Genomic DNA, 24626 nt, shown 5'->3' with positions numbered 1-24626 from the left:
GTCTAGCCAGGGTAAGTTTTATAGTAGTATGTTAATGATTCCCAAAATGTTTCAATCTTTTCACTTTTACTCTTGTCGATCAGCCCATCAGAGGATATTGTCCAAGATACCGTATCTGTATTTCTGTCTTGTTCTTTTATGGATTCTTTGGCGCCCGGGGGAAAGACCAATTTGTGTTAGAACAAATTAGCTTTGATGCAAGATTTTGGATGATCAAAATAATCCATAAATAGTGCTTATAGTAAACAAAATAGTTCTGAAAAAAAATATTATCCACACACATAGTTAAATAGGAGGAACTTTTACAGTATTGTAAATTCATTGTGGCTTGTTATACTGGACATAATAACCTTGAACTTATAGCTTACTGTATAAAGCTTCTGTAAATTTATGCCAAGAGAGGAGGAGAAATAAAGAAAACTCTGGGTGGGGGCACCCTTATATCACTGTTGTTAAAGGAGTGTTTAAAAAATCACTTAAAAGGTAATCTTTAATGGATATGCTCGAAAATAATGTTCCTTATAATTTTGCACCTATATGTGTATGCGCCGCAAAAATATATAGTTAATTGGGGGGCAGGTATTGCCCCTGGGGAAAGGAGACAGACGGTTTTTAGTAACTGTTGATCCTCATTTGTCCTATGTTGTCACCATGGTACTGGTATAGGTATATAAGGATTTAAATCATTGGATCATTTTTCTAAAAGTCGTTTGTCACCTTGCAGGCAGAGATTTGCAAAAGACAATAATTGCTCTAGTGCTGAAATTTCAATGAAACTGATAAGGGAGCAGTATGGTGCCACAGATAAATATACACAGGAAGAAATTGTGCTGAAAAAAACGTATATTAGGCAAATGCTCTCCTGATCTGGGCAAGTAAGTACTGAGAAGGGAATCCACTGGGCTGTGCCAGTGGTTACCTGTTAACCTGACCCGCCTTAGGTAGAGGGCTGGTATCAGTGTCAGTCAAACCAGCTGGCCCCATGGGCTCAGGGGAGCTGATAACAATATCAGTGTCATATGGACTATTCCGGAGTTTACTAAGCCCACTTTGTTGAGATTACTCAAGGCAGCTAACAATTGATATATAGTACAGTCTCTACCCACCAGTAGCCCTCTTTGAATAGTAGTACTGCACAAACGCATTATTATTGTGTTCTCCTTACTTTAAGATCCTGGTGCACTCTCTCTCCCTCTCCCTCTCCCTCAAAGCAGGACTATGGGGAAATCTCTCCATGCATCTGCTGCAGCGCAACAGGAATGGTTTGCCAGGACTCCTAATCCTGCAAATATGGCATCTGGGAATGACCCTGCATCTCCGCCTCTCTCCCGTAGGGGCCCACTCTCATACCCCTGACGATGCACCAGACGATGCACTCCTGTGGGTGCTGGATGCGGTGACATCTTGCAAATTCAGACTGTCCAAAAAAATTGGTCAGGTACAATCAGATTTATCTATTATTCACCACAACTTACAAAGAGTCCGCGAAAGAGTGGGCGAGGTGGAGAAACTCCTGTCCTGTCCAGAAGGTAGATTGAGGAGATGTAATATCCAGTTTTCGGGCTTGCCTAAGAGAGAGGAGGGTTCAAACCCAAAGCTCTTTGTGGAAAAATGGCTACAAGATATCTATGGTGCTGACTCATTTTTACCCTTCATCACTGTTGAACGAGCTCACAGAGTCCCTTCAAGTCTATTACCACCAAGGGCACTCTCTCGCACACTGATAGCCAAACTTTTGAATTATAGGGATAGACACACCTTCTTGAGACTTAACCGTACTAAAGGTCCACTACAGTGGAATGGGACAAAGCTATTAGTGTTCCCGGACTTTGCAGTGGAAGTACAAAGGAAAATGAGCACAATAATATTAATTGGCGACTAAGGGAGCTTAACATCGCCTATGCCATGTTATTCCCATCCAGACGACGAGTGATCATGGATGGTGAGACCAAATTCTTCTCCAACCCCAGGGAGGCCTCCGATTGGATTGGGTTGGATTTTGCCAGGCCAGCAAGGAGGGCTATGTTGGAAGACCCTTAAACTGAACTGCTGATCTTTGCCCTTTCAGTGCTTTTAGGGTTCTATGTTATACTCAATTTCTGCTACTGTTGTAATATTAGTGCTATAGTTAATATCATCCCTGAGTAGCCAAAAAATGAGCTGAAGAATGCAGTGTCATGTATCATTTAGTCACTGTATCCTTTGCCCTATTGAGTGATAACAATTGTACATGATGGCTTGTTGCTAGTTAATGGAAGGTTCCAGTTTCCGGGAAGAAGAATGCCAAGGTTCCGGGTGGTATGCAGGGAGGGGGAACAGGGGATAGTTCATAAGCATTTATAGGTTTTTTTTTATTTGCTGTGTATTCTGTGGGGGTGTAGCTGGCCCATGTTTACCACCGACTGTTGCTCTTAGTAATGTGTGTTTGATGGTAATTCTGAAATATACCTGGAGGATGTCCATATTGTACATCATTGCTCCTATCAACGACAAAATTAAGAGTGCTTAATTTAGTGTTTAGACAGCTTAAACGTTATGACGCTGATGTAATCTGTCTAATGGAGACCTCTTATGGGTGCCAAAATTTCATCTCTCAAGAAACCTTGGATTGGATGGTCATCTCATTCAACCTATGCATCCTCTTCTAGAGGAGTGTCGATCACTGTTTGTAAATCTGTGACATATTTTGTGTGGAACAGGTACAGGAAGATAATTGGGGCTGCTATGTTTTCTTAAAATGTACAATGTATTCCATATCTCTGCTGTTATTAGCTTTATATATACCACCCTAGTAGTCAGGGGAAGTACTTAAAAAAGCTGCAGAATTTATTGCTAAACACCCTGATATTCTGGTAATCTGTGTGGGGGATTATAATAACATACTTAATTCTGATTTAGATAGACATTCTGAGCCTCAATCAGGGACTAGACATGGTCACAAACAATTCACGGCCAAATTGGAAGGTATGGGCCTCATGGATGTGTGGCGGCAAAAACATCCCTCCATTAGACAGTTCTCCTGTTTTTTTTCCCACACATTCAGCCTTTTCAAGGATAGACCTGGCATTGGCCACGATAGATGTCCTGCCCAGCATACAATCCATAACTTATGAATCAAGGGGTATTTCTGACCACTCCCCATTAACATTTGGGGTGAATATGGGTGGAGAAAGGGAAACTAAACCAATTCTGGCTTACCTGTATGGGCACTGGTACGGACCTAGAAAAACTGTGGTTGGAATTTAAGGAACTAAATACTAACAGCTCCAGTGCCAGTTGTATGGGATGCCTTTAAATCATTCTTGAGGGGCACTCTGATCCAAAAAGTCACCAATCTTAAATTGTCTTACAAACAGGCCAAAGCAGACCTAGAATGTTTGAAAGATTATATCTGGAAGACGGACTGGGCTCCACTAAAATATTATGGATTGAAGCTCAGGAAGCATGGACAGATTTACTTAATGACAAAGCCAAATTCCATTTAATGTTTATTAAACATTCCCAGTATGTGATGTGAGACAGGCCTACCAGTTATTTAGCCAGACTGGTGAATACTGATAGAACTAGTAACACTGTGTGCAGGGTTAGGGGGTCGGGTGGAGTATTATACACTCAAACACATGAGATTGCCACACAATTATTAGAATATTATAGACAGCTATACAGCTCTAAATTGACCTGTGGTGAGGATGAAATACGTCAAAACTTGAGAGAGATCCTTTATTTGTCACCAAAAGCGAGGGACCTACTAGACTCCCCCTTAAGGATACAGCAAGTCTTTTCCAGATGAAAAGTCTCCAGGCCTGGATGGTATCCCTCTGGAATTATATAAAAAACATATCTCCTTCTATACACCTAAACTACTAGATTTGTATAATAAGCTATTTGAATAGAGTTCCCTGTCCCAGTCCATGTCCGAAGCACTTATTATAGTTTTAATGAAACCAGATTCAAGCCTAGTTGAATCCTATAGGCCTATATCACTGATACCTACCGACATTAAAATCCTTGCCAAAATCCTGTCCATTACATTAAATTCAGTTATTGCACAGATTATCCATGAGGATCAAACTGGCTTCATGCCTGGTAAATCGACGATCTCGGTCAATTGTTATACCTCTGCATCCTTCCCTCTGGCGAGGAGCGTGAGGCAGGGGTGCCCCCTCTCACCCACCTTGTTTGCAGTTGCGATAGAGCCTCTGGCTTGCCTTATACTCACCAATCAAGAAATAACAGGCCTCACTATAGGTCCCACTGTGGATAATATAGCCCTATATGCGGACGTCATCCTATTATTTGTTTCAAAATATGATACATCTGTGCCTAATTGCTGGAACTTATTAATGTATTCGGTAAATACTTGGGACTGTTGATAAATTGGGACAAATCTTGCATACTTCCATTCAGGTGTACGATCCCAAATGTTCCTATCATACCCCTTTTTTAAGTACAGTATTTAGGCATCCATGTGACTAACGATCCATCCAAACAGAACTCTCTTAATGTACAGCCCCAATAAGACTACTTGAAAACTCCCTCTCATGGTTACGGAAATAATTAGCTTAATAAAGATGGTTGCTCAGCCCAAACTACTGTATGTGTTACAACACTCCCTGATATATCTCCCCCTTAGGATATTCAAATGTATTGATGGAATACTGTCCTCTGTTGCTTGGTCTGGCCGGAGAGATTGGATTAAATTGGATACCCTGACCTGTGTGCATGACAATGGAGGCATGACGCTACCATCCTTTAGACTTTACTATTATTTGGCCCATCTGCTCAACTGGGTTAGCGATTATAGCAATTCCAAGCTACCCTCCTTGCTAGTGTCCTAACTACTGCCAGGCCTAACGCCATTAAATCTTCTATTGCGCAGATGTCAAACTGATCACTTTACCCCTCTTTAGACAGGCAGTACAAATCTGGAAACAGGTGAAAAATATTCTACATACAAAGGTGTGGGACCAAGACAATGGCACCTTTGGCTTCCCTGAATTGACTGGTTTACAAATACGTGAGTTCTGGTGTAAATGGGGTATAACATCTATTATCACTTGTACTCCGGGTTTTTATATCACTTCAACAGTTGCAGACTGAATACCCTGTACGTAATGTACACTTTTTCAGGTACTTACAACTTATGCATGCATGTCAGGCACAATTCCCTGTTGATCCCACATTGATATAGAATTCATCACCTAAGCAGTTGCTGTTATCCGGTGGCAATATTTGGTTAATATCTGAGTTCTATCTACATCTACTGACCTTACACCATATAGATAGCCTGTCTCGCCATAGAGAAGTCTGGGAGTTAGAAGTAGGACCCTTATCACAAGAAACGTGAGACACAGCCCAGGGCAGCCCCCGTATCTCTTCCGCATCAACTAGATTTCAGCAAATCCTGCTTTTCATACTAACTCCCATTAGACTACTCAAAATGGGAGGTAGAAATAATTCTAAGTGTCCCAAGTGTGCTTTCCCAAGCGGCACATGATATGGGAATGCTCAGTTGTCTTCAGGTTTTGGCAAGACATTCTACTCAAAATTATAGCAACCACAGGCATCCCCCTTGATATTCTTACTCCAACAGTATGTATCCTAGCAGCATTTGAGGAGGACACTTTAGATAAACCAACCCAATGCTATGATGTTAACTTGTGTACATTGATAAAGGTGTAATATGACAATATTCCAATATGCGCTATTTGCATAGAATGTAGATTAATAAGTGTTTCTAGCAGCCCAGACACTTAGTTTCCCTGAAGGATGGGAAATAGAGAAGACCGTGTATACAACAATAGTGAATCTGCGCTGTTCTTAAGCCCACAAATGGGTAAGTTTGCCCAATGTTTGAATCCAGTGAATGTCTTATTCAAAGAGTTTTATTAAAAAGTTTTTAGATGGGGTCTTAATTCACCTATCAAGCGAAAAAAAAGTACTCACCCATCTTAAGAAGCTACGACCCGATATTACATTTCTACAGGAGACCCACTGGTGTACTGGATATACTGCTACCCTTCATTCACCATGGATAGACTCATGTATCGCAGCAACATTTCACAATAAGTCCAGAGGTGTCGCCATTTTATTAAAAAGAGGCTAACCATTTACTATGCTAAATCAGTTGGTGGATCGGCAAGGTAGATATCTCATACTTAATGTAGAAATCCTACAATCTTGTTTCACACTGGTCAATGTTTACGCACCAAATGCAGACTTATTGATTTTTTTTTTTTGTTATCTCACTAGACTGTTGCAACAAAGAGAGAATTACCCCCTGATCCTGGGAGGAGACCTTAATAGTGTACTAGACACTCAAATTGATAACGTTCCTCCACCCTCCAGAATATCCTCCTCATCATGGAGGTCACTACCATCCTTAATAACCTCTTTACACTTCAGATCCATGGTGCCTTTTAAACCTTACTGAGTGTTCCTATTTACACCTTTCAGCAACACATCGTTCGTTATCGCGTATCGACTGTTTACTACTATCAGATGTCTTAATAACCCACTGCACATTTACATGATATTCTGATATCTGATCATGCCCCTCTTACCTTAACACTAACATTTCCTTCAAAAACTTACCGAGATAATTTATAGCGTTTTTCTACACATCTAGCCACTTCGGCTGATTTCAAATCATTTCTTAAATTCCAGTGGTCTGGTTTTGTAGATGATGATCTAGAACACTGGGATAACTCTGAGCTTATGTGGGAGACCTCTAAGGCTGTTATATGGGGTCACATTATCAGTTATGTGAGTATTAAAAAACGCGAGACAAGAGGCCACTTTTACTGATTATACTTCTGATCCAACCTTTGAGAACCTTTATATAAACAGGCCCGTCGATTACTAGAACATTTTCTTCTCACACAAGCAAAACATAGTCTGGAGATCCCCAAACGCAAATATTATCGTTGGGGCAATAAAGCTGGTCGCTTAATTGCCACTATTGCAAAATCACATAGACATAAAAATCACATTTTAGTAATCCTCAACCCAGACACGCAGTCTCTTACTTCAGATTCACAGGCTATTTTATCCTTATTTAACACTTATTACTCTACACTTTACTCTTCCCAGGCTATTGACACTGAACAACAGAGACTCTTGCTGGAAGAGGCTTGTCTGCCCAAATTAACTCAAGAACAGCGGGATGTTTTGGAATCTGAAATTACAGAACAAGAACTATCTGATACCACCAAGAACTTACCTTCTCATAAAGCTCCTGGCCCAGATGGGTTCTCTAGATAGTATTATTATATAATTCTCCAGAGTGATCTCACTCCACTTCTCTTAGACATATACACCATACTTCCCCATCTCTTCCCTTCTTTAACACCTCTCACACAATACTTTTCCCTAAACCAGAAAAAGACCCCCAACTTCTGTGCTCATACTAAATGCTGATTTTAAAATTTTGGCTAAGATTATGGCCACTCACTTACAACAAATCTTACCCACTCTTTTGACTGAACATCAGTTAGGATTCGTGTCCGGAGACATTCAGTGAAGGGTATACGGTCAGCTCTAGCTGCCATAATTGCTTCCTCTAAAATCTCTCATGCTCATAATATGCTCCTTAGTTTAGACACACATAAAGCATTTGATACAATTCTATGGCCCCACTTTTTTGAAGTTTTAGCCCATAGAGAAGTTGCCCCAGACTTAATCAGACTACAACACATTTTCTACCATTCTCCTTGCACATCCTTTAATTAATTAATGGCACGCATAGAATTGAAACGAGGCACCTGACAGGGCTGTCCTTTATCCCCCCTCCTCTTTAACCTTGACATAGACCCCCCTTCTTCGAATTTGCATCAGTGGCCCATTTTCCAGGGAATCAAGGTGGGAACATGCCACATAACACTTACAGTATATGCAGATGACATTCTCCTTTATTATTGATTATAACCATGCTTCTCTAATGAGATTTCTATCCGACTGGCTACAGGACCGAGAAGTGTGTGCCAATGTATCTCTTGAATCAAAAATTTTACCTACAATGGCTCTCAAATCTTTTTTGACCAAGAGGTCTCAGAAGAGGTTAAAAATAATCCCTTACTGATGACAACTAGATGACTCTGGCACATCCTCTGACATAAATACTGCCTCAATGCAGTATTTATCCAGATTTTCAACAGTGTGGAGGGTGGGAGAGATACAGTATACAACACTTAATTAAGTTTGACGCAAGATGGCCCCTGACATTCCTTAAAGCAAATGCAAAATTTGAGACTATACGGGCCTACCCTCTAGCCTACTTCCAGGCGCAACATTATATTGCTTCTGTAATAAAACTTTTTCGGAAAAAGATTGGGACAGCACATTAGACCATTGTCTCTCTAAACCAACCCCTTCACATAAAGCTTTGTCTACGTATCACAGATTTTTGAGTGAAAATCTGGACCATGACCTTGTCAGTCAAGGGGTGCATCAGTGGTTGACGCAGTTTCCATCTATTTCCATGCACGATCTGTTACAAGGTCTATTAAAATCCTGTACCTTATTGACTGCTAGTACGTATCCTGAGCTCTTTTTAAGCATTTATCACAGGACATAGGTATCCCCTCATAGGCGGTTCAGAATGACTTTATCTGACTGTCATATATGTCCTAGATGTGCTGAGGAAGAGGCAGATCTATATCATTGTCTTTGGGAGTGCCCAGTGGTTCAAGGTTTCAGGATACAAGTTAGAAGGGATGCTGAAACACACCTAATTAATTTCGTACCCTATACTTCAGAGTGGATTGTTTTGGGTATCCTCCCGAAGCGACAGAGAAATTACTTCTCGCAATAAGTGCCGCAGCTAAATAAACTATTTTACAAGATTGGATTCAACAAACCCCTGTAAATTCTCAAGTATATAAAGAAAAACTTTCTTTTCCATATGGATTGGATTGAAACCATATTTGATAAAGAAAATAATGCTGCTTCCTTTTTAATAGATGGGAAAGTTTTATTGCTACCTTACCGGTTTCAATGCAATCCCAGATCCATAATACCATGCGATTGGCTCAGTGGTACGAGAACCGCATCTTAGTTGGTGACCCACCTATTGAGCTGCCCAGTGGGTGAGCGTCAGACAAATATATATATATATATAATTATTTTTCTTTCTTCTCATTGTTCTACTCTTCAATGTAATCTTCCCATAACAATGATTACACATCATTTCTACATTTTATACCTATGTTCTAATGTCATACTCTATTTGTTAAATAGTAATGACTAAATGCAATACTGTAATCAGCTCTATTTAACTGTACTTTAACTGTACTTTATTGATATTTTATGTAATTTTTTAAATGTTTCATGTGTATACTATATGCCTATTTTCAGTGCTTCTGCTTCAATAAATAAATAATAATTTAAAAAAAGCTCTTAGATGTGAGCTTGCACATGTCAGCACATTCTTTAATGTTTTTTTCAGAAGTACCTTAAAAGGGAATCTCAATAAGCCAATCTTGAAGATGATTCGCCATCTTACAGGCAGCTAGTGGAGTGAGTAGAGAATGGATGTTACAGTATGTGGATGTAATGAGGCTGGTCGGTTAGAAGCCTGGTAGCTGCATTCTGTACCAGCTGTAAGCAGTCAAAAATTTTTCTTGAAGGTAGTAATGCATGTATGGCTTTTAGCAGATCATCTGAGGGAATTAAGGGCTCTATTTACTAAACCTTGGACAGAGATAAAGTACCAGCAAAACCGCTCCTAGCAATCATTTAGCATACACAGCCTGTTACATGGGAATGGGTGCTGTTTGGCTGGTACTTTATCTCCATCCACTTTATCTCACTCCAAGGCTTAGTGAATATAATCCTTAGTGCTTGCTTCTGGTTTTGTTTGATTGTGGCTAATATCTGATGTTTAAGTGTTAAGTCACCATCCAGGAGAATGCAGAAATTCCACAAATGATGATGTGGAATCATGTGGGGTATCTCGACCTAGATATAGTGCTATTGACCCAAATATACAGAGAAGCCTTGACCATGGCTCGGGGGCATATCATACACCTGTGCAGGTATATGTAACCAATATCTCTGAATACTATTATCATGTAGTGTTCAAGATTGGTTACTAATATCATTCAGTGAACGGGGGAAACAATGTATTTTTTACTTACTCAGCATTGAATAGAAGCCTTCCCCTATTTCCCCCATTGGAAATAGCGTCAGGGATTGAATATCCCCTTGTTATTACCTACAGATTGAGCGGGTCCCAGCTTTGCAGGGGATGGCAGAAGATTCACCAGCCGCCAACCCCCACCAGCCGCCGTAAGGGGACGTGCGCGTCGCCTTACAACGGGGCTCCTCCCGGGGCTCCGCCGCCTCGCCGAGGGTCACCCCGGGTCCCCGCCGCCTTGCTGCCCCCCCAACCCTGTCAGTCTCCCTGAATCGGAGACGGACAGGGTACCCGTCCCCCCGCCGACGGGAAACTGAGCAGTGCGTCTCAGTCAGATGGGGCGCCTCTCCGCCAGCGTCCAGATTCTGGCGCTGGCGGAGCAATAGTGAGAGGTGCTCAATCTGTAATTTTGTTCTATTTCTGTTTTGTCTAAATGTAAAGTTAAACGGAATACATAAAGAAACTAGTAATATATAAAAAAATAAAGGTGGATATTGTATAAAGCATATTATTATTATTATTATTATTATTATTATTATTATTATTATTGTTAATTTATATGGTGTCACAAGGGTTCAGCAGCCCCTGACAATTCATAAATGAGCAAACAAGAAGATAGTGATTTACAGTATAAATGCAACGGACACTGACGCATGTATAAAAGTAACAGATATAATCTTAGAAAAGCACATGAGAAAGAGCCCTGATCGTAAGAGCTTGCATATCAATCAATGCAGAGTATATTAGAGTATGGCCTCCAAGCGATTAACCATGCCCATAAGAAAGTGGTTCTCCAATCATATTAATAGCCACCTCCCAGTTCGCCATAAACCCCTACTACATTTCCAATGACAGCGTGTCTCAATTGCTTTTGCGTCTCTACATACGCACCATTGGATGAATGCACTGCTAAAAAAAAATCAACCATTTGCATTAATATTGGCATTGCATTTGACTCAGAATCAGTCATTTAGACTTAACCATTCTGCTTTTTTATCAGATACCAGGATGTCTAATAAATCTTACTGTCCATTAATCAGAGATGGGGTTCCATGGGGGCTTCATCATAATTGACAACTTATATTATTTATGTTAATGATTTTTATTAAATCATCACTAATACTACTGCACATACATTATTTATATTTCTGAGTTTATATGAAACTATCACTAATATTACTGCAGATACATCTATTAATACAACTGAATAAGACTTTTCGGTACTTCTGTACATTCACGGCGCCAGCATGGCGCCGCGCGTCAGAGTCCCCTTGCGGGGCTCGCTTCGCTCGCCCACGCTGCGGGCTCGGTGGCTCGCCACGCTAATTAAAATCAACTCCATGCCAACATGGATAGTGGAGGTATGAACTATCCATGTTGGCATGGCGTTAACTTAGTTTATTTTACTTAGTTAGTGGCGAGCGTAACCCGGAAGTACGCGCGGCGCCATGCTGGCGCCGTGAAAGTAAAGAAGTACCGACTTTTCTTTGCAGTGCACAATGCACTGAAATAGTTAATGGTGAAATTGTTTTTAGTGTGAAATAATAAGGAAGGATTGCGTATATGACATCCTACAGTCTTAATGGTTGTGGAGATAACCAATTAGATTTTCAAATACAAGGATGATGAAAGAACCATGAACTTCTGCAAAGTAACACATAGAATCCAGTTTTATAAAGAAGTTCCTTCAACTAAACAGATTACACCAACAAAATATCCTTCTTTTGTTTGCCCTATGTCCTACAATAAACAATGTGAGAGGAAAATATTCCCAGGCAATACTTAAGATAAGATAATAACATTTCACTTTAAGGAGGACGGTCTGTCGTCCAATATTTAAGCAATGTGATTTCTTCTTGTCTTGAATTATAATTCATTTCTATATTGGCAAGAGGAGTGAACAAGCCATGGTTGTTTTTAAATGTATAGTAGTTCATACTGTATGTGGATGTTAATTCCCAAATATTCTGGTTACCTATTTCCAACAATTATTCTTCTATTGTTCATTATGCTCTTTTTGGTAACTGAAATCAAGATGTTATAGAATAGAATAGAATAGAATCAACTTTATTGGCCGTGTATGCTTGCGCACACTAGGATTTTTTTGTTTATTACAGTGTAGCATCAAGCAGGGATGAAATGGGGGGGGGGGGAGACATTACATACATTCCATTGAGACATTATACACATTACATTGGCCCTTATTCTGATCGGTGCGGCCGGAGCCGATTATGCGGCCAGGACCGTGCGTGCGAAACCCCGCCTTCCATACGGATCGCCAACTCCGTCCGTATGCGGTAAGAAGCTGTCCGAACGGACCGCACGTGTATTTTTCACGGAATAAGCCTCCTCCATCTAAGGGAACCTCCCCCATCATTCGATGGTCGCAGACCATCGAATGCAGGACCGTGTGCTCCACCAGCACCCGCAACCTCAGACCACACGGACATTTTTCCGTGCAAAAGCAGGGATCTGGGCGGGCAGCTGACATCCGGCGATGTCATATGTCCGCCCCCTACACGTGCGTCACGGCCGCATTACCATACGTACGCCCAGCGTTTTCATGGGAACTCCCATGAAACGCGGAGTGTTCACATTTCATGCGGGATTTGGCCGTACGCCCCGCTCGCACATGCGCAGAGACGCCTCTGCACATGCGCAGACACAAAACATCGGCGGGCCGAACGCATGCGGATATATCCGCACCGATCAGAATAAGGGCCATTGAGAGCATTAAGACATTTCTTGCGGGGATCACATGCCCGCCAAGCTGCACAGCGCCTGTAGGAGTGGATCCTCCACTGGGGCTGGGATTCCCTCTCTGCTTCGGCGGTGTGGCGTCCGGGGATCCTGCTGGCACAAGGGACTGGCAGCAGGTCCTCATGCTGATGGTATCGCAGCATCCTGGGTGCCGTGGCTGGGGGCACTGTCCATCTCCCCCTCCATACTCTCCAGCCGGGGGACGCGGTGACCAGCTCCGGGGGGAACACAACGCTCCTCCACGCTTTCCATCTCCCCCACCGCTCCCCCTGCCACCCACACCTTCTCCATGGGCAGGGGATGGGAGCTCCATGGATGGAACACTGGAGCTCTCCTGTATGTGACCACCCCGGCCCCACCGGAAGCAACTTCCCTAACTATAATATAGGAATATTTGCAGTTTATTAAATGTGGATGTTCTCCTGCTGCTCACTGAATTAATAGAGAAGTTAAAGGAGTGTATGAAAATTATATTAATAGAATAGTAGGTAACACTTCTAGAACCTGGTATAGCAGCGGCAGTGCCGTATCTATTGGCTGGCGAATCATGCACCAGCCTGTAGCCAGAGATTATGCAAATGTCAGGCCTAATTCAGACCTGATTGCTCATCAGTAAAGTTGCAGATGACTGTGAGTAGTTTGGAACCACCCAGACAGTAAGAAAACCTGCCCTGTGCATATCTGTGAGTGAATTGCAAAAATATAGAAATCCTCTGCACATCGATACTCAGTTCCCAAACTGTCTAAGGATGTTTGCACTTTGTGCAAATATACAGATGGGGCCTTGTCCTTGCTGTGGATGGCGTTTCTACCACTATCCACACCGGCGGCCGGCTCCCACGCGCCCCGTGGCAATGGAGCTCGGCAGGGGTCCCCAATGCCTCCCCCACCATCTCCACCGGTCCCCCTCGCCGCTCCGACCCCCTCCCCTGAACTGGGCTGCGTTCCCCGAAGCGGAGGCGGGCTGGGAGATGCTGCTCAGCCGTCGTGATCCTGGGATGTGCGTGCGTCCCAGTCTCTATCGCTGGCGCCGCCAGCGCAAGGGATCTGGCGAGCGCCGGGGATGGATTAGGCCAGCTCCATCTGTAAGTACATCTGACCCTTCCACAACACTGCGTCAGAGACAGGCTGATTGAAGCCGGAGCCGGCATCACACAACTTCCCTTAAAAAATGTTTGAACAATCCCTAAATTATGGCATGTGTCCACCCCCAAATGCCCGCTGTTAGTCAAATTGTGAGCGGATTGCGATTAGATATTTTTTACACTATTTTGGCGTGCAAGTCTGTGCTACAATCAGTATTCATGAGCAGTCATTCGATAATTAAACAGATTGAATTCCCACATCAGCGATCAACTATGAATTAGACACTTCATGCAGTTTAGCCGTCCACATTATATACTTTATTAGAATCATGTACAACATATTATTATTATTATTATTTATTTCTTAATAGCTATTTATAAAGCACAACCTAAAAATGTCTAAAGGCGCTAAAGTGAGCAGTGATGTAATGTGTATCAGCAGCCACTATGAAGGAGGAATGCCAACCTCCAAAGAATTACTCAAATACTAAACTCATGTGGGACTTAATGGCACATAGGAATTAATTTGAAACATAAACACAATTTATTTCACACAATAATTATTATTATTAATAATAATAATAATAAAAAACCTCTCTGGGGTATCAATTAACATAAATACAAAAACATTATTATGTACAATATCACGGCTTAATAGTAGAAAACTCTGGGATCAGAGATTTGTTGGTATCCTTATGTATTCCTGATGTAAATGTGGTGTTAATTAGTTGATCAAAGAAATATTGCTTTCTCTTATATAAAGATTTTTCCAGAAGGTGGTAATGGCAGGTAGTACCTACGGTGCTCGGTAGGTCCTCCAATGGATAAATGAAATAAAGTACCTGATAAGTATACTGCAGGTGCATTTATATAGCGCACACATATTCCGCAGCGCTTTACAGAGAATATTTGAACATTCATATCAGTCCCTGCCCCAGTGGAGCTTACAATCTATATTCCCTACCACCAGGCTTGGACGGGCCTGGTGGGGCACCGGGGGATTCCCCAGTGGGCCCCGTTGGTTTGTAACCACGTCACCTTGTGCAAGGGGGCGGGGCCTACAGCAGGCTAGCCAGCATAGTAGTTATTGCCGCCGTATAGTCATCAGCTATTGACTGACCCGGCGGCAGCAGGCTGCAGAAATTGCCGTCATTTTTCAGGCTCCATTCCCAGAGGAGCCTTGCGGAGTCACGTCACGTGTATTGACATCTGCCGCATCATGACGTTGCGCAGCGGACCCGCCCGGCGCAGCACTCGGTATTCTGTGCTAGGAGTAGCAGGTTGGTCCAAGAAACAACAACCAGCCTCAGCCCCAGGACCACCCAGGTAGCAACCCGGCACACACACACCCAGCAGCCGCATCAAATAAGAATACAGAAGAGAGATCGAGGAGGAGAGAAGAATACTGATAAAGTAAGAAATGTGAAAAAAGAATGACAGGAATAACAGTGAGAGATGGGGTGACTTTAAAGAAGTATAAGGGTGAATACGAGGAATATGTGGAAAAATTACGGGGAGACAGGAGAAATAGATGGAGAGGAAGAATAGTGGAAAGAAGGAAGAATAGAGGGACATGGGAGGAACTGGTAGATACGGGAGAAATAGAAGAGAGTCTCAACAAAAATTTGAGTAGGGGGACCTATGTAATGTATTATATGGGGGGGGGCTATGTGCTGTACTATTATCTGAGTGGGGGGACCTATGTAATATATTTGATTAAACTCCACACTGTTAGAGCCGTGGGAATCGGACCCATGACCTCAGTGCTGTGAGGAAGTAATGCTAACCATTACACCATCCGTACTGTAAATTATTTTTTTAGAATATGGAATCATTGACCCAAATATTGAAAATTGTCCCACTAACTGAACTGTGGAATTAGTATTTTCCTCTGTAACTGGCAAGTATGATGTATGCTGTAGTTAAACAGCAGTTGTTGTATTACATTTTGACTGCCCTTGGGTGACATCATTTCTATTAGGTGTGTAGCCATATCGGCAGAAAGACAAACTGGGAGAAATCAGATTAGCTTGAAGGTATGTAAAAACACATTAAATTAAAATATTACTCAGCACAGGGATACAGATGTTTCTATCAACATTCTAATTGTGCACATATGTTAATATTATTAAAGTACTAATTTCGGGCACTGTGCTGCTACTCCCATATTTAATCAGAAGAATACAAAGTTGTTTGTTTAGACAAATCGAAAGATACAATCCGTGAAATATATGGCAGATAGTAAATGAGCAATTGTGTTCTGGTTACCTTTGTATGGAGGGTTACATTAAAAAAGAAAAATGTTAAATAATCAGATATGACCCAAATAATTAGAAATATATTGTTCAGTATTATGTAAAGCTGATTTTGTACTGCAGGTCTGTTACGTAGTAAATGATTATTTTGAGCATATTATTCATCAAGTCAATGGGCCTAATTCACACTAGATCGGAGGGCTGTGAATTTGCAGGCCAGGTGATTATTAATAGACTCTTTAAGTGTATGGCCCGTAGTACGCAAGACCATCCTGCGATGAAATCCTGCTACTTTTTGAATTGCTGGCCGTTTGCAAGGAGGATTGACAGAAAGTCAGCGTTTGGGGATGGTAACTGGACGATTTCTGGGAGTGTCAGGGAAAATGCGAGCGTACACAGTTGTACACAATGATATGCGACTTGCCTATATTTTGTGTGTAATTGGGACTGTATCTGCATACTACAGTATACTGTAGGTAATTGTGCACTGCATCAGTATACATTGTATTACAAAGGTAAGTATTATATAAATGATGAACGACTAGCAAACTGGATCGATATCTATATTATCACTAAATTTGGCATCTAAAATAAGAAAAATGCAAAGCCCATGTTTGTCCTTAAATGTATATTATCTGTTATATACTTAGTTTGTTATGCCTATTAAGTAATCCCATACAGACAATATTGTACATCCTACCTGCTAATTTATACATTGGCTTTGTGAGCTCTGTTTAGTTTGTATGAACAAAAAAGGCAGAATTGGAAAAGGTGAATGAATAATCCCTTCAACCAGCGCTTGTAAACAAAGAAGGTTACTTCCCTTCTGGAGTGTTTCAAAAGGTTATCCTCCTCATATGCGAGTCATATCGCAATATCAGATCGATGTTTCATGTGAAAACAAGATTAAAAAATCATCGCATAAAACTGTATTTAATTCACATGAACATATGAAAACAATGCATAAAAAATTCCATACATAATCACTGAGCATACAATAAAGTGACATAGTAATGAACTGTTGTGTGAAGACAGTTCAAACAGGCATGGGATAGTGCAAATATTCATACAGCATTCCAGTCCATAGGTAAGTGCCTCAAAGATATCCGCCAGTCACCTCCACCGACGCGTTTCGGACCCCTTGCTGGGTCCTTTTTCAAGGTGTAACGCCACTTACCTACAGACTGGAATGCTGTATGTGACCCAGGATCCATGTTTGCACTATCCCATGCCTGTTTGAACTGTCTTAACACAACAGTTCATTACCATCTGGTAATTATTCCTCATTGATCTCATGCACTACGTCACTTTATTGTATGCTCAGTGATTATGTATGGAATCTTTTATGCATTGTTTTCATATGTTCATGTGAATTAAATACAGTTTTATGCGATGATTTTTTAATCTTGTTTTCACAAGAAACATCGATCTGATATTGTGATATGACTCGCATATGAGGAGGATAACCTTTTGAAACACTCCAGAAGGGAAGTAACCTTCTTTTGTTTACAAGCGCTGGTTGAAGGGAACATTCATTCACCTTTTCCAATTGTACATTTGTGGGGTATTAAAGAAACACCCTAGAGTATTTCTTTCCTAGCAGCTTGTTCGGTTTGCGCACTGTGGTGAATACCAAACTACCGGTATTCTGTAAAAAAAAAGGCAGAATGTTGCTTTGCGATTTTTGTTTATCCATTGAGTCAAATCTAAATGTATTTAATATCTTCAACTGATTTTGCCACAACTACACTATTGCTAAATGTGGCTGTGTTCTAGTCAGAAATAACTGCTAGAACATGTATTCTTTAAAAATACATATTCTCAGAAAAATGTGCACTGCTCAGTCAATAATTGAATACTATTTGATGATTTATGTTTATTATTATTTATCATTGAATGCTTTAGGTTAATTCTTTTTTTTAGACCTTTACGTGGTGTTTAAATCTTTGTGAATGATAAACAGTTGGAAACAAAGCAAAATAAAATAAGTTATAGGGCCTACACACATGCCGATATTAAGGCATTTTCTAAATGACTTTGCTTAGTTTGGCAAAGTCGCTTAGAAAATGCCCCATACATAGGTGTGTGTGTGTGTGTGTGTGTGTGTGTGTGTGTGTGTGCGCGTAGGGGTGATGGCGACAGCAATACTGTGCTCTCCGTGATTGATGGGCAGTGTCCATAAATCTCGTTGGTTGCCACCGGAGAACACTGGCGCTCTCAGCTCACTCAACACACAGAGCTCTGTGTGTGTGGGATATCAACTCTGTGTGCTGAGTGACGGCGGCGCAGCACTGCCCAACCTAGCCTAGCTAGACCGCACTACACACATTGCTATGTGTGTGTGTAGGGCCCATAACTCAGCAAAAGCATGTTGGACTGAAGGTGGGGGAGGGACACATTTTAAATGTGCAGAGATACAGCTTTGGGAGAGGACTGTCCTAGCTTAAATCTAAATTGCAGTATAAAAATAAAACTACCCAATACTTGGGGCCTACATGCAAAAGCAGCCAAAAGGTATAGTACCTTGCATGAAAATGTATTTGCACAGTGATATGATTAGTCAGGTGCAAATTGTTTCTCTGCTCCCAAGAATCAGCCTCTGTGCATCTTTGAAGTGTCAAGAAAAACTACTACTGCAATATGCTTGTTTAAGCATTTATAATGTTTGTTTATACACAAGCTGTTCTGTACTTGCTGAGAAGATACAGTAGGTTTAGCTATAAAAGGATTACCTTGTCCCTGTTTAATATGTAAAAGATGTACTATTATATGATTAAAATGTTAAAAACATTAGGTAAATGCTATGGTGAAGAATGTTATTGTTACGGCTGAAAACATAGCAAATTAAAACTAGGCAAAAATGCTTGGAATCTTACCAAAAATATTCAGCAAATCTTTTAGAAGTGCACAGGAGAAATCTTCCACAAATCCAGTGCCCTTTTGTAGTGATAACTTAAGGTTGGGATTCCATCATGTTCGGGGGCGGATTGGAACTGGAACTGGAATACAGCCCGGGAAAAATTTTGCAGCAACTCGGGAGGAGAGGGGGGATAGTGGCGGCGGTGTATGTAATCGGGGGGGGTGGGGTGGCGGTGGTGTATGTAATGGGGGGGGCTCATGGTGTATGTAATGCGGGGGGGTCTCGCGGTGTATGTAATGCAGGTGGTGGTGTATGTATTGAGTGCTCTCCCATCACCTGCTTCTTTCTGACCGTGGCTCCAGATGCAAAGCAGAGGGGGCGGGGCTTCTCCAGCCAGGCAAAGGGGGAACGGGGGAACGGGAGCTGCCGCACTTCAAAGGGATTTGCTGTGTGCTGCCGCTCATGCGCAGCAGCCCTACTGTGGCCATTTTTTTATTTGGATTTGGATAACTATCCCAGCGGGGAGCGCGGCCAACCCATTTTTTATGCGTTTTGGGCCGGCCCACTGGGAAATGGCCCGGTTTCCCGATGGGCCAATCCGCCCCTGATCATGTTCTACGATAAAGACTCTAAACACACTATACTGATAGAGCTTTTGTTTGATAACTCATGCAAATTCTCGCTATGTGAAGTTGCTACTCTACATAGATCTGCCTAGTAAAAATGGTTTTGAAGTGACATTAAGTAGCTTAATATAATCAGAATCTGCAGCTTACTATGCAGGGACAAATTGTTCTGTAAGATTTCTGCCTCCAGTGTGATTGGTCAATGGTTCTAATACTGGGTATGACTGAAATATATTATTTAAAATTAATAAAAATGTAACTAAATGTTGTGAAATGTAATGAAGAAAGTTGACAAAAAAATATTTTTTGACCGGTGAGCTGCCATGCATTCTTTAAATTTCCTTTGCGTTTACCCATGTATTAAAGACCGCAGGGGCAAAGGATCTGATAATTACAAAGGAAGAATTACAATTGAGATGATGTCTGATGTATAATTTCTTTACTGTATGAGGGTGGTGAAAAAAAATCACCGGCTAATAAAAACTGCCACATTATGCACCCGCATCTACTACAGCCTATGATATTTGATTGAAGAAAAGTGTATTATTTAGGGTTAAAGTCCAGATACATCAGTCTTAACCAGCCAATCTTTAAGATTCTTGCCACATGAATAGCAAGGAATAAGTTTAGTTTGTGTAAATTTTAATTGGTTATCAGTGGAGACTAATGTTTTTTGTGATGGTATTAATTGTAGGTTATAGAATATTATATCTATTCACCCAGGGTAAACTATAGTCAACTGAGCAGGGATTTTGTTTCTTGATAAATGAATACAGTCTACACAAAGACAATACTATATTTTAGCCTGTTATTATAAAAAATATGAATAGCCTCTAGTTTTTTATTAATGCATCTATTTGCACTATAGCAACCTCACAGCTACTGTTAATGTGCAATATGCAAATAATCTACAAATATGGGAGCCCATATCTGAGACTTTTTGGGTGACAACTGTTGGCTTGCAAAAGAGTATTTCTATCCATGGTTTTAGAGTATACCATTGTGCAAAGCATATTATTCAACATGATTTTGGATTGGCCGCTGTAAAACACTTTCTGGTAAGAAAAAGTGAATTTTCATTGATACATATGGAGATTATTGTCTGTTGGAATTGATTTTGAGTGAATTTTTTGTAAACATCGGGCTTCGCTATGGGTTCTAGTGCAGCCCTGTGTTATGCTTATATTGTCATGTATGCGATGGAAGATAACCTCTTCTATAATAACTCACTGGTGATGGATCAAATGTTACTTTTAGGTTGCTATATAGATGACCTTTTTTGTCATCTGTAAAGGTTCTAATACCAGCCTCATCGACCTAATTGACAACTACAACACTGCTGATAGCCCTATTAAATGTACACTTTATTAATTTTCTAGATGTTAAAGTTATGCTTTTTGATAATATCCTTAGCACAATGGTATACTCTAAACCCACAAATAGAAATCTTATTTTGCTAGCCAACAGTTATCACCCCAAAAGTCTCATACGCGGTCTTTATGACTTCATAGCCTTTATGAATGCAGAACCTTAACAAATGTTATATATCTTTGTTCTCATATTAAATGTTTTGCATGTATGATTCTATGGGGTATATTTACTGAGATGGGAGTTCTATTAAAGTGGGAATGTAATCAGGGTAAAAATTGGTTGCTGGAGAGCTGTAATGGAGTAAGCTGGGACCGGTGACTGGAGAGCTGTAATGGAGTAGGCTGGGACCGGTGACTGGAGAGCTGTAATGGAGTAGGCTGGGATAGGTGACTGGAGAGCTGTAATGAAAGCTAACAGGGATGGGAATTTGGGGAGCTGCTATGGTGGTAGGCCAAAATGGGTACTTGGAGAGCTGAAATAGGAGTAGACCAGGGATGTGCAGTGAGGTAAATGGCTGAGGAGACAAAGTGGCAGATATACACATATAATATATGAACCCAAGTGTTTATGTGGGCATTATACAAAGGTGCAGCAACATACAGTATACTGGGGATGATGTATTGATCTTCCCCTAATGCTTGTTAAATAACAGGTCCCGCTTCTCCTGCATAATATGGAGAAGCTGGCACCCGTAACTCCCTCATGTATTAACCCCCCCATCCCAATCAGGAGAGCCATGATGCCCAGCGTTAACTGCTCTCCTTATCAGCGCCCCCTCAGGCCGATCTCACTTTTATCACAAGATCTCATGCACAACCCAGAGCCCGCAGCAGGGCTAGCGTTGTCAACGCAGTGAGGGATAGGACAAAGCTAGCCATGAGTTGGCGAAGCGGCCAGGGCAATTTGACGCCTAGGCGGCTGTTAATACATTACCCCGGCCACTGATTACTCGGGGGGATTGCAGAGGACAGCCTCACCGAGCATTACTCAGCGGGCTGTCCCTAGCACATGTTAAGTGCGCTAGTAATACATCTGCAAAAATGTAATCCCCCAAAGTTAACTAGAGTTAAGTACAGAAATGCACTTAATACTAGTTCATACACACATACTATACACACACACACACACACACTATACTTTTGGAAATTTGGTGAGTTGTGCAAAAAAGCTGGGAGGGTGAGGCAGTGCTTTTTAATCCTGAATTTTGACTATAAAAATGATTTGAACAATACAATGATATTTATAATATATTCTTTGTATTTTTCATATACTTTATCTATTCAAAACTCTGGCTTATACTGCAAATGACAGGAAAGGATCTACCTTACCACACATCACTGGGGTAGAGTTCCTGGAGAGCTGGAGTGAGAATAAGGCAGGTAGGTACCCAGAGAGCTGGAATGGGGATTAGTAAGAATAATTCCACCAGAAACATTTTGTAATATTACATAGACACTTATAAGTATGGTAACTTGAACAGAGCATAGGCATAGCATAATGACTGGCTAAGATTCATCTTTCAAGATCTCTAAGGTTTTATTCCCTGTAGTTACTTTCCACTCTATTTCCATTATGTTTTGTTGCATTTCATATAGAATCAAAGACAAAACTGGAACGTGCACTCTTTCAGTACTGATCTCGGTTTCCAATACGCACTTGTGAGCAGCTCTCACATTTTCTGCAGGGGGACAATCCTTGAACACAATGGGTCTAACATGGGGAAAACATTGTTGTTATGAAAAATCCTTCTCCTCAGGGTCATTGAGATGCATCACTTGTCCATTTAAAGAATTATATATATATTTGAAAATGTTGGACTTATTAAAACATTCCATCTTTTTTATATATAATCTAATGTAATTTTGACACATATCTGGATTTCACATTCATTTTAAGTTTAGCTTTAGCACTGGGAGTCCCATTGGGAATCATTTGGAGCACAGCTGAAGCCCAGAGGCCGCACTACTTTATTCTGACTACATTTGAGATATGCAGCAGATGGTGCATGCATGACCTGAATTATGAACAATTTTACTTGTTTCAGCTACTAAGTATTAAAAATAAACAAACAAGAAATACTGTACAAGCTAAATTAAATTATTTGTTAACTAATAACAGGTGAGAAAAATGTACAAATGTCCAAGCTCTGAAAGATATACTGCACTCCAGCATGCATAATTAATATGCCAAGATATATTGCTGCACATTTTAAAGTAGTTAGTTAGATCATAGCATAAATTTAAAAATGAATTAATATAATGCAGTGCAAATGGCTAGACAATAAACAATGTGTGTTCATTAACCCTTTCATGTCCAACATCTAGACAAGCCCAACAGCCCTAGCGCCAGTAGCAGATCCAATAGTGAGCCACTTTAAAATAAGAACTTTAACATTGTTCAACATCCAATGTAGACCATTTTTGAATAAAAAAAATGACATTTCATTTAAACATTTAAACCAGACTGTTTGAATTGCAAAACAAAAATGGACTGCAATAGGTTAACAACAAACAGTGAAAAAGATAAGACAAATAGCCCAAAGCAAAAATAATAGCGACTTACTGTCAGATGACAAGCAGTTTATCACATATAATTAAGAGGATGTGACACCTGCTAGACAAGAGCCAAGGAAATATTTAAAAAATTGGGTGGAACGTACAATTTAGAAAATATGTGTCTGTGGCTAAAAAAAATATTCAACGTGCAATTTCTGTATACCAAACAAAATGTTAAATATAATATGCTATATAATATACATAATATAATATAATATGGGCCAGTATGGATGGTGTAATGGTTACCATTATTGCCCCGCAGTACTGAGGTCATGGGTTCAATTCCCACCATGGTCCTAACTGTGCTGAGTTTGTATGTTCTCCCCATACTTGCGTGTGTTTCCTCCGGGTACTCCGGTTTCCTCCCACAATCCAAAAATATACTAGTAGGCTAATTAGCTTCCAACAAATAGAATGTCTCTGTGTGTGTGTACATGTGATAGGGAATATACACTTACATACAGATAGTGGTAGATGCTCAATTAGTTCAGTAATACTATTTAGGTGCATGAGGGTGGGATTAGTACTGAGAAAGTAAAACAAGACATTTTTTCCCCCAGCTCACTGAGTGGTATTAGTAACCACAATCTTGACCACTACAGTACATTATAATAGAATTCAGAGATATTGGTAACATATACCTGCGCAGGTGTATGATATGCCCCCAAGCCACGTCAAGGCTTCTCTGTATATTGGGGGTCCCTAGTGCTATATCTAGGAGCAGGGTGCGGCACCCCAAAAACAATCATAAGCTAGAAAGCCCAGTGTGGCACAACAGTGAGATACTCTAGTGCTAATAAATATTAGTGATAGGAAGCCGAAGCTATATATAAAGAAAAAAAAAAGAAAAAAAAATGAAATGTAATTAAAATAGTAGAGAGATAGTGTTAGTGAGTGAAAAGTGTTAATAGAATGTAAGGCCATGCCGCACCAAAGCAACCCAGCTTAACCAGCCCAGCACCCCACACAACCATTACCC

The sequence above is a fragment of the Crinia signifera genome, chromosome 5 (assembly GCF_055691185.1).
Source record: "Crinia signifera chromosome 5, ASM5569118v1, whole genome shotgun sequence".
NCBI lineage: Eukaryota > Metazoa > Chordata > Amphibia > Anura > Myobatrachidae > Crinia > Crinia signifera.
The sequence above is the reverse complement of the archived record's forward strand: the minus strand, read 5'-3'. Positions refer to the sequence as shown.